This window comes from Hyperoodon ampullatus (assembly GCF_949752795.1).
Source record: "Hyperoodon ampullatus genome assembly, chromosome: 9".
In the NCBI taxonomy this organism is placed as follows: Eukaryota; Metazoa; Chordata; class Mammalia; order Artiodactyla; family Ziphiidae; genus Hyperoodon; species Hyperoodon ampullatus.
The window spans coordinates 33523912-33534410 of NC_136922.1; positions in this window are offsets into that span (position 1 = coordinate 33523912).

Sequence of the window (10499 nt, forward strand, 5' to 3'; positions counted from 1 at the left end):
ATTAATCGTCATCATCATCAAAATCAAATAATAACAAAGGCACTGTATGAGAGTCTTGTTCACTAACCTTTCCAAATATTGCTATTAATTTATCAAGAGAGTGGGCTGGAGACTCTTAACTAGTATTTAATTTCATCTAACTTAGTGACCATGTTAATATTTTACTTAAGTCTTCTCAGGCAGAAACAAGGTATATGTCTTCATAAATGTATATTTCCGCCCTCTATTAGAGTTTAATTTCCCCATAAATAAATTTCTTCTATTAGGCAGTGAAATTATTAGTCATGTTAAAGAAATTCTCCATAACTAATTTTTATTTTTATTAAGTAACATGTAGAAATGAAACATATTTGATATCCTATGTGAAAAACCAGAATATATAATGCCATGTAAAATATATATCTACATCTGGGAAAAGATTAGAAAGAATTATATAAAATAAAGATGTGAGATTATATTACTTTTTTTCTTTTTGGCAAATTTTCTTTAAAGGTATTATTTAATTCTTTTGAGAAGAAATTAAAGATGGTGACTTATACAAAAGATTTTCTTTTAAGATGTGGATTATTCCCTTTTCCTCTTGAAAGCATGATGAATATGCCCTATTTTACTCTGCAGTCCAGCAATAAGCGCTATGGGATCCCAAAGACAAATTCTTTTAAAGTTTCAATTACTAAGTTTTCTCTAGGATTTTATAATTTTTACATTTGTATCTTATTGGTCTTACTATATTATCAATATTTATTTTCTTGCTTTTGTTTTATCAGTTTTAATATTATATTTTTAGTATTTTTATAGCTGTCTCCTTCTAGGTCATAATAAAATTTGTTAGAATAGAAGAAAATCATAGTCCCCTACTTTTTCTTCCAAGATTTTAAAATAAAAATTTCAAATATAACAGAAATGTTGATTTGCAGAATTAACAATTGTTAATATTTTGCCATGTTCACTTTATGTATATTACACATCTAAATTATAGTTCTCCTGTTTTGAACTCTTTTATATTTGTTTTCTCTGTTCTTTTTTCATTAATTTGTTCTTCAACAAATATCTATTATGCATCAGTTAATTCTAGTAATTTGTATTTTCTTTTTCCCATTCCATTATTTGTGCTAATAGCTTTTTCATTTAAAAATTTTGTTTTGCAGAATCAACTATTGGTGTTATTAATTTTATTTTTTCTTCTCCTTAGCGTATGTTTACTCCTAATTTTATTATTTCCCTTTCCTTACTTTCTCTTGGCTTGCTAGTTAGTTTTTTCTCAAACTAAAGTGGGAACCCAGTTGATGTTTCTTTTTATTTCTTAGTACTAGAAACCTCTGGAACAATAAAATTTTCTGCCTTTTTTTTTTTTTTTTGGCTCTTCTATGTATTTTGGTGTTTAAGATGCTCCTTGAAAGCATCAGATTTGTTGGATTTTTTTCAATCCAGATATTTATCTTTTTTAAGAGGAGGTTTAGCCAAATCATATTTCTTATTTTAATCAATTCCTCTGCATTCACATTATTCCATCCGTATATAAGCTTAAATATTGTTGCTATGATGTCATACTTTTTCTTTTCCTTAAAAGAAAACTAAACAAATTTTCTTGTGCCTCTTTAGAACCTATTCTTCCCTCCAATTGCATTCTTAGGCAATCACTGATCTGCTTTCTGTCACTAAATATTAGTTTTTCCATTTTCTAGTATTATATAAATGGGATCATAAAGTAATACTTTTTTTTTTTGGCCTGGCATCTTTCATTCAGCATAATTATTTTGAGATTTATCCATGTTATGGTATGAATCAATAGTTTGTCCTTTTTGTAGTTAAGATAGCTAAATGGTATTCCAGTGCATGGATATACCACAATGTGTTTATCCATTCACCTGTTGATAGACATTTGGGTTGTTTCCAGTTTTGGGATATTACAAATAAAGCTGATATGAACATCTGTGTACAAATTTTTATGTGGACATATGTTTTCATTTCTCTTGAGTATACGCCTTGGAGTGTGTCGGTCTGTTTGTGTTGCTATAACAAAATACTACAGATTGGATAATTTATAAAAAACAGAAATTTATTTCCTACCATACTGGAGGCTGGAAGCCTGAGGTCAGTGCACTGGCATGGTCAGGTGAGGACCCTCTTCAGGGTCTCAGACTTCCCTTTGTGTCCTCACATGGTGGAAGGGGCTGGGGAGCTCTGTGGGCTCTCTTTTATAAGAACATTAATCTCATTCATGAGGGCTCCACCCTCATGACCTAATAACCTCCCAAAGGCTCCCCCTTCTAATACCATCACAATGGGCATTAAAGTTTCAACATATGAATTGGGGAAGGAGAGGACACAAACATTCAGACCATAGCAGAGTGGTATTGCTGGGTTGTATGGTAACCCTATGTTTAATCTTTTGAGAAATCACCAAACTCTTTTCCATAGTGGCTGCACTTTTATACACCCTCCAGTAGTCCATGAGGGTTGCAATTTCTTTACCTCCTTACCAATACTTGTTGTTGTCTGTTTTTGTTCTTCCAGCCATTCTAGTATGTGTGAAATGTTATCTTATTATGGTTTTTATTTGCCTTTCCCTAATGACTAATGATATTGAGCATCTTTTTTATGTGCTTATTGACTAGTTATATATCTTTGGTCATTGATGCACAATTTGTCATTTTTTCCTTTTATAATTCACATTTTAGTGTTCTTATCTAAGAAATTTTGTTTTACCCCAGGATTACAAAAATTGTCTCCTTTGTTTTCTTCTAGAAGCTTTGTAGTTTTAGGTTTTACATTTAGTCTATGAAACAATTTGGTTTAATTTTTGTGTGTGATTTGAAGAAAGAGCTGGTGTTTATTTTTCCCCATATAGATATAAATTATTCCAGCACCATTTGTTGAAAAAAATTTTCTTTTCCCATTGAATTGCCTTGGGACTTAAAAAAAATTAGTTGACCATATATGTACGGATCTCTTTCTAGACTGTATTCTCTTCTATTGGTTTATATGTCTATCTTTTTGCCAATACCATTCTGTCTTTTTTTTTTTTTTTTCACCATTCTGTCTTGATTACTGTAGCTGAGGGCTTCTCAACCTCAGCACTATTGAAATTTTGGCCTCAATAATTCCTTGTTGGATAGGTGAGAGCTATCCTGTGCATTCTAGGATGTTTAGTAGCATTCCTGGCCTTTATCCAGTGGTCTGTATCTAGGGTAGACAGTGTTTTCTATTAGTTCCCTCTGAATTTTTTTGTTTATTTTCTTTTGTCTGACTTTAGGTTGCTTAAACATTGTTTCAGAATTCATGTCATATTTTTTCATTCTATTTTCTTTCAAACCTGTTTATGTCTTTTTGTTTAAAATATGCCTTTTGGGGAATTCCCTGGAGGTCCAGTGGTTAGAACTCAGTGCTTTCGCTGCTGAGGGCCTGGGTTCAATCCCTGTCTGGGGAACTAAGATCCCATTAGCCACAGGGCACAGCCAAAAAAATAAATAAAATAAAATAAAATATGCCTTTTGTAGGCAGTATATATTTGGGTCTTGCCTTCTTATCCACTCTGATAATGTTTGCCGTTTTAAAAAATATTTATTTATTTATTTGGCAGTGTTGGGTCTTGGCTGTGGCACGTGGGATCTTCGTTGTGGCGCACGGGCTCTCTAGTTGTGGCATGCAGGCTCCAGAGCACAGGCTCAGTAGTTGTGGTGTGTGGGCTTAGTTGCCTTGCAGCATGTGTGATCTTAGTTCCCCAAACAGGGATTGAACCCGTGTCCCCTACATTGGAAGGTGGATTCTTAACCACTAGACCACCAGGGAAGTCCCAGTCTTTGCCTTTTAAATAATATGTTTAGATCATTAACCTGGTGTAATTATTAATATGGTTAGATGTAGGTCTACCACTTCATTATCTCATCATTTGTACCTTCTGCTTTTCGTTCTTCTGTTCCCACTTTTTTGCTTTAAAATTTTTTTCTTACTATTCCACTGTAATTTATTTGTTGGCATTTTAGCCACCTCTTTGTGTTATTATTATTTTTAGTGGTTACTCTAGGAATTACAAAATGCATTCCTAATCAGAGTTTGTCATTTTTTTTTTTTTTTTTTTTTGTGGTACGTGGGCCTCTCACTGCTGTGGCCTCTCCCGCTGTGGAGCACAGGCTCCGGACGCGCAGGCCCAGCGGCCATGGCCCACGGGCCCAGCCGCTCCGCGGCATGTGGGATCCCCATGGACCGGGGCACGAACCCATGTCCCCTGCATCAGCAGGCAGACCCTCAACCACTGCGCCACCAGGGAAGCCCCCAGAGTTTGTCTTTTTAATTCAGTATATCAAAAGCTATTCTGGAACCACACCTAGCAGATGTTTATTACCATCTTGTTGGCCAAAACTGGGTCTCATCACTACCTTTATGGCAGTCATTGTCCACAGGTAGTAACTGAGTTAGACAAATTGAGATTCATATTCTGGAAATAGAGGAGAAATCCATCTACAGTGAAATAGAGGGGCTCTGCTTGCTACCTAAGTAAGTTGGTATTTGTTAGCAGGAAAGAAGGGGTTTGAATATGGGGTAAACAAGAATCAGTGTCTGTCACAGTAATTAATCTTATCTAATATACTTTGCCAAAATTTTAACTTCAGTACACTTTAACATAATTCTTTTTTGTTTTGTTTTGTTTTTTGTCATTCATAATTTATTTTACTAAGGAAAACTATCCCCTTCAAACAATTACATGAACTCTAGTTTTTAGTGTTTGTTGCCCTGTACCTCTTATTTCCATTTTATTATTTATTTGGGCTAGGAGTGCCCTTTATAATAAATTTTGAAGGTTTGTACAAAATGAGTCTATGGTAGGTAATAATTATATTCTATTAGTGAGTAAGTGAATAATTAATGAATGCATAGAAGTTACTATTTTCTGACTAAAAAAATGAAATTTGATAAAAGGAGAGTTCAATTTTATTCTAGCAGAAAAAAATTTCTCCCAATGAGATTATTTTGTCATAAAAGAGGCAATCATAACACAACATTGTAAATCAACTATACTCCAATAAAAATTTTAAAAAGAGAGACAATCATTAATTAAAATTAAAAACAAAGCAAAACAGAAAAAAAAGCTTAATTTGTGCTATTGGGTTGTTTCCTTTTCCATTTTTAAAAGAAGGTAAGTGTCATAAAAAAATTGTTACTTATAATTTTGTTTTAAAAAGTCAAAGTAGCATTTGAGTATGTCTTATTTAATATGTTTTAGTAGAATATGGATATTCTTGGGAAATATGCTTAATTAGGGGAAAAATAATTGGCATTTGCAAACTTTAATTACATTTAAAATGTTTGGCTTGTGAAAACCAGACCTGTGATTTTGAAAGCACATTTCCTACTTTTTTCTCTAATGGGAGCTAGTAGCTCTCCATTAATGATGATTGGATTATAAATTCTCCAGGGCAGAGACTGTATTAGCAGTTTGTGTGTGCAGAGAGACAGGTTGTTTAGCCTCATGATGATTTGCAATTTAATAAATGCATACACAGCATTATCTTATTGAATTTTCTTAACTTTCCAAGGAGGTAGTCAAAATTCCCCCAGTTGATGGATAAGAAAGCTGAGGCTCAACAACGATGAATGAAAGATCTAAATTCACATGACTTGTACTGTCAGAGTTGAGACTGAGAGCTGCCCCTCAACCTGATGCTCTTTCCTCTGCCCCAGCATCCCCAGGTCTCCCCTCCCTGGCTGCACTACCTCTCTGGAGTTGGCTGTATACAACTTGCGTGGAGACTCTCCTGCCACCTAAATATTTCCCAGGGGGCCCGTTTGGGTAGGAAATCATTTACTGTGCAGGGCTGTCCCATTTAGCGTTCCTGGACCTCACCCACTAAGTACTTGTACTGGCCCCCTGTCATTGTGACATCCAGAATGCCCCATTACCAGATACCCCTGGGAAGCGGTACTCTTCCAGTGCTGTCCACCAGCCTGACTCTCTGCGGTCATAAACAGCAGGACTTACAAGCACAAAGAATAAAAACAGTCTTGACAAAGCATTTTTGAATGTCTTTGACCAAACACATAAACACTTTTGTATGTAAGGCTGCTCTAGGACACAAGAAGAAATGTTTAGAGGGGATAAAGGAGTATGTGGAACCCCTGAGCAAGGGGAATGCCAAAGCTCAGAAAAGGAGCTACCAGTTGGGGTAGAAGAATCACCTCAAAATCATCATGATGATAACAGTGACGATGGTAACACCGAGTTATTGCTCCACACTAGGCGCTAGGTCAAACCACCCACATGTATTGTCCCATTTAATTCTCACCGCAGCACCATGCAGCTGTCACTACCATTATCCTCCTGGTGCAGATTAGTGAGCTACCATCATCCCTTGCTGCAGCCATTACTGTAACTTCCTTTCTGGTCTTTCTGCTTCCATGGTTACCCCCATATAGTCCATTCTCGAAATCAACCTGAGCCATTTTTATGACACGCAATCAGATCATGTCACTCCTCTGCTAAAACTCTCCAGCTGCTTCCTGGCACTGAATAAAATCTGAAGTCCCACAGTGGCCACAGGGCACACATGCCCCGGCCCCACGTACCTCCCTGACCTTACATGGGCATCACTCCAGCCACCCTGGCTCCTTGCTTGCTGCCATCTGCAGTCACTGTTCTCTCCCCCAGATCAGACTCGCTCCCTTACTTCGTTTAGTCTCTGATCCAACCTCACACCCCAGACAGCCCTTCCGGATGGCTCTATCTAAAATAACTTCCCTTCCTCCCTCTTCCCTTCACCATGCCTTACTTTTCTGCACAGCCTTAGTGCCACCTGACATTATCAAATGCCTCTTTATCTATCTGTTTGTTATTTCTCCTTTGATAATAATGGGAGCTTAGTGAGTTAGGACTTTGTCTTCCTCACCCCTTAGGAAATGGCTTGGCACATACTGACTCAATATTTGTTGAATACATGTGGTGTCGAGAAGTTAAGTCATTTGCCTAATGTTCAGAGCTAACAAATGGTAGATTTGTACTTTGAACTCCCAGACTGTCAGAGCAGACTCCGCTTTGGGAAGGAAAAAAAAAATACAGATGGCAGAGAAGCTTAGGATGGGAGATGGGAATGAGACAGGCCTTTCTTCTCCTTTCTGCCAGGAAATGCTCAATGGAATTTTTTTTTTTTTTTTTTAATCTATGCAATAACCGAAGAGAATTGTTCAAAAGGCAGAGCTAAGGTACAGACATGTTCAGAGATTTCAAGTCAGGAGTATGCCGGTAAACTGGCTCCAAAGCCACTTCTCTTCCTGGGCTACAGAGTTATGCCAGATGGTTACGTGCTTTCATCTTGCTACTTAATTTTCATATGAAAGGAATTCATACAACCTTGAACTATGGGACCTTAAAATAGCTCTGTAGGGGTCATTTTGAACAAATTAATTCAGGGTTAGTTTGTTCATTTATAATGGCAGGGAACAAACAAGAATAAATTGGTGTATTTTGCATTTAATATCATTCCTTAAGATCTTGAGAAAATCACTGTGTCATCTATGGGTACTTCTTAATTAGGAAAGAAATTATCCATTCACACTAGAGACTGCAGAAGGAAAAGAACTTCATCTTGCAATTCTAGAACAAACTTCCAAATAAGGGTTAAGTTTTCATAGAGTAGAGAAAAATAAAGGAGAGAGAGAAAATCATTTAGCACAGTGTTCCTCAAATTTGGCTACTTTCATAACCATATTCTTGGGGGAGTGGCTGCAAGCTTTCTTTGATCACATTTAAAATTTTATGTTTGACTTTTGTTCATAATCTAGACAAATGAATACACACTTGTTCAGGACTCTTTGGACAACCATCTTCTATAAAGGAGTACTGCCACATGAACCATACCGCTGAACCAGAATGGCAGTCTGCCCGCTAATGCTTGCTTTGTTCCTTTGCTTTACAGGCATAATATTCAACTGAGAAATTTTCCTCTTCCAACTCTTGGTATTGTATCCTTTCGTCACTTTCTCCTTCTGTACCATAACTCCCAGGGAGCCTAGCTAGCTGTATGTTGAATCCTTAAAATAGTTTTAAAATAATTATATAAAATTTTTTAATGGTTTATCTTTTTGGCTAGGGGGAAGCAAGGGAAGTCGACAGAATAGATCCTCAGGTGATGTGGACTCAGTTTCTTGCTGGAATTTGCAAAGCCGATTTAAGTACGATCTTAGTTGTCAGAAGATTGTTTTTAAAATGTAGAAATTCAAGAAGACAGCCTTTGAGAATGCAAATTTTGAAGAACTTGGAATTTTTTTCATTTCAAATATAATATTAACCACAGAGCTCGGCTAGCTGGATATCACAGTGTGTTCAACATAAGGAAATCACAATAATAAAAACAGCCTCTCTGTCTTGCCGGTGTTTGGTTCTATCTTTGCCCTACACCATATCCTGCGTGTTATTGTTTAGAGAAATAGCAGTGTGCAAAAGAGCTCTGCAGGGTGGAAAATTAAATCATGATGACTAGCTAAGTAGTGATCAATGGATTTCAGCAGATGAAATATGATGATATGATAACTTACAATGTGGAAATGATGCTTCCAGAACTTTTCAGGGTTGTTTGCCTCAACGTTGGGGGCAAAACAAGCTTATGTGAGAACAAAAAAAATGATAAGAATGCCTGAAATTCACATAGTGACTAAGACAAAAAGGAAGGGGAAGCAGTTCACAGGTAGGGATAAGGATGGAAGAAAGGCCGTTAACTTGAGATGGCCCTCATGCCTGCGGGCTCCCAGAGGAATGACCTGGTGAGTTTCAGCACCTGTTGATGTTGACTTGCTGGTCCCAGCACCTCTGGAGACGTCTTGGCAAGCTAGCATTTACATGTAAACGCCTCTAATAGAACTACCCTTTCCAGAGCCTGCTCCCGGAAAGGGTTGCAAATGTATGAAAATGAGGAAGAAAGAATGTTAGACCTTCTGTTCAATTTCACATATTCATCTTTCCACCACACCTAGAAGGCTCTTAGTCACAATGGAAACGAATTATAATTCTAAAGAAATTACTTTATTAAATTCGCACCCATATACAATATACATGTGCGTTTTAATCTCTTTATCTAAAATGAAATTGAGAACAAAGTTTTTGAAAATTCAAATATTTTAACTTAAAAGGGAAGTTTCAAGATTCTAGTCCAAGCTTTTTCTGACATCAAATTAGTATATATGGAATGATTCGTCAGAAAAGGAATGCATGGGCCACCTGGAAAAGAGGATGTCCCTCAGAGCAGCAGCCTGACAGGGACTGTGGGAACCAGTGGGATGGGAGGAGGGCGCCTCCACAGCAGAGTGGCAGAGTCCAAGCTGCCAGGTGATGCCTCCTTGTGGAGTGTGGCCCTGCACCGGCTGCCTAGGCCCAAGTGGAGGGGGGGAGAGTGTGTGCAAAGGAGGGGTCCCGGATGCAAAGCATTAAAATTATAAATGTGAGGAGAACTGGCATCCTTACAAATTTAATTTTATAATCCAAAAATAGTATAACTCTCCATTTATTAAAATCTTTTATATCCCTAAAAAAACAAAAAACAAAAACAAAAAAGGCCCCTTGCCCAGGCACTCCATCATAGTAACCTGCTTTATTTGGCTGGAGACACTCATCACCATATGAAATCATCTTGTTTACTTGATTACCTATTCTTTCTCTCTCTTCAAAGATAATGTCAGCAACCTGAGAGCAGGAAGTGGGCTTTCTTGTTCAAGGCTGTATCCCCAGTGCCTGGAATTGTCCTAGATTAGGGTAAGCATTCAATAAAAGTTTGTTGAATGAAAAAAAGAAAGAAAAAGAAAAAGAAACAAAGAAAAGGAGTGTATGTACACATAAACAATCCACATGGGATATTTTTGAGAATTTCAGCCTAACACAGATATAGTAGTTTTAATGTCTGCTTTTTTAAAGTCCCAAGTGTTTTTGCCAAGTGCCCATATAATCCAATTTTAATTTACTGATAATTTAACTTGTATTCGGTTTACATATAAGATAACTTATAGCTTGTAGTCTGTTCTATTTTACTGAAGTGGAGGCATAAGGCAATTTCATTACCTGATTTCAGCCCTCAAATGTTGAGAATGAAAAGAGATATTAAAGAAACTCACAGAATAATGATATTAGCAGGGTAATGTGGGGAGATTTCGGATGCTTCAGAAAAAACTTACCACTTGAAAAACTCGGACCTCCTTTGTCCTGATAGTACTTGAGATCTATCATTAAAAACAAAATTTTAAAAACATTGTTGCCTCCAGGGACCCTCTTAAACAGCGTCAGTTCCTTGGGAGGTATAGGGCAGGCATCTGGTCCCAGGGCTCAGAGATGAGGTTGCATGTGTTTACCCCATCCTTTTCTTTGTGGTCTAGACCATTAACAAGGACCCTGGCAAGGGGCACTGTGATAAGTGGTGAAACTGAGAAGGTTCTCCTGCTGTGGGGAGCCCTAGAATCAGGACCCTTGGCATCAGGGGCAGTGGGAAGGCACAGAGGAAAGTCACCACAAGGGAAAAGGG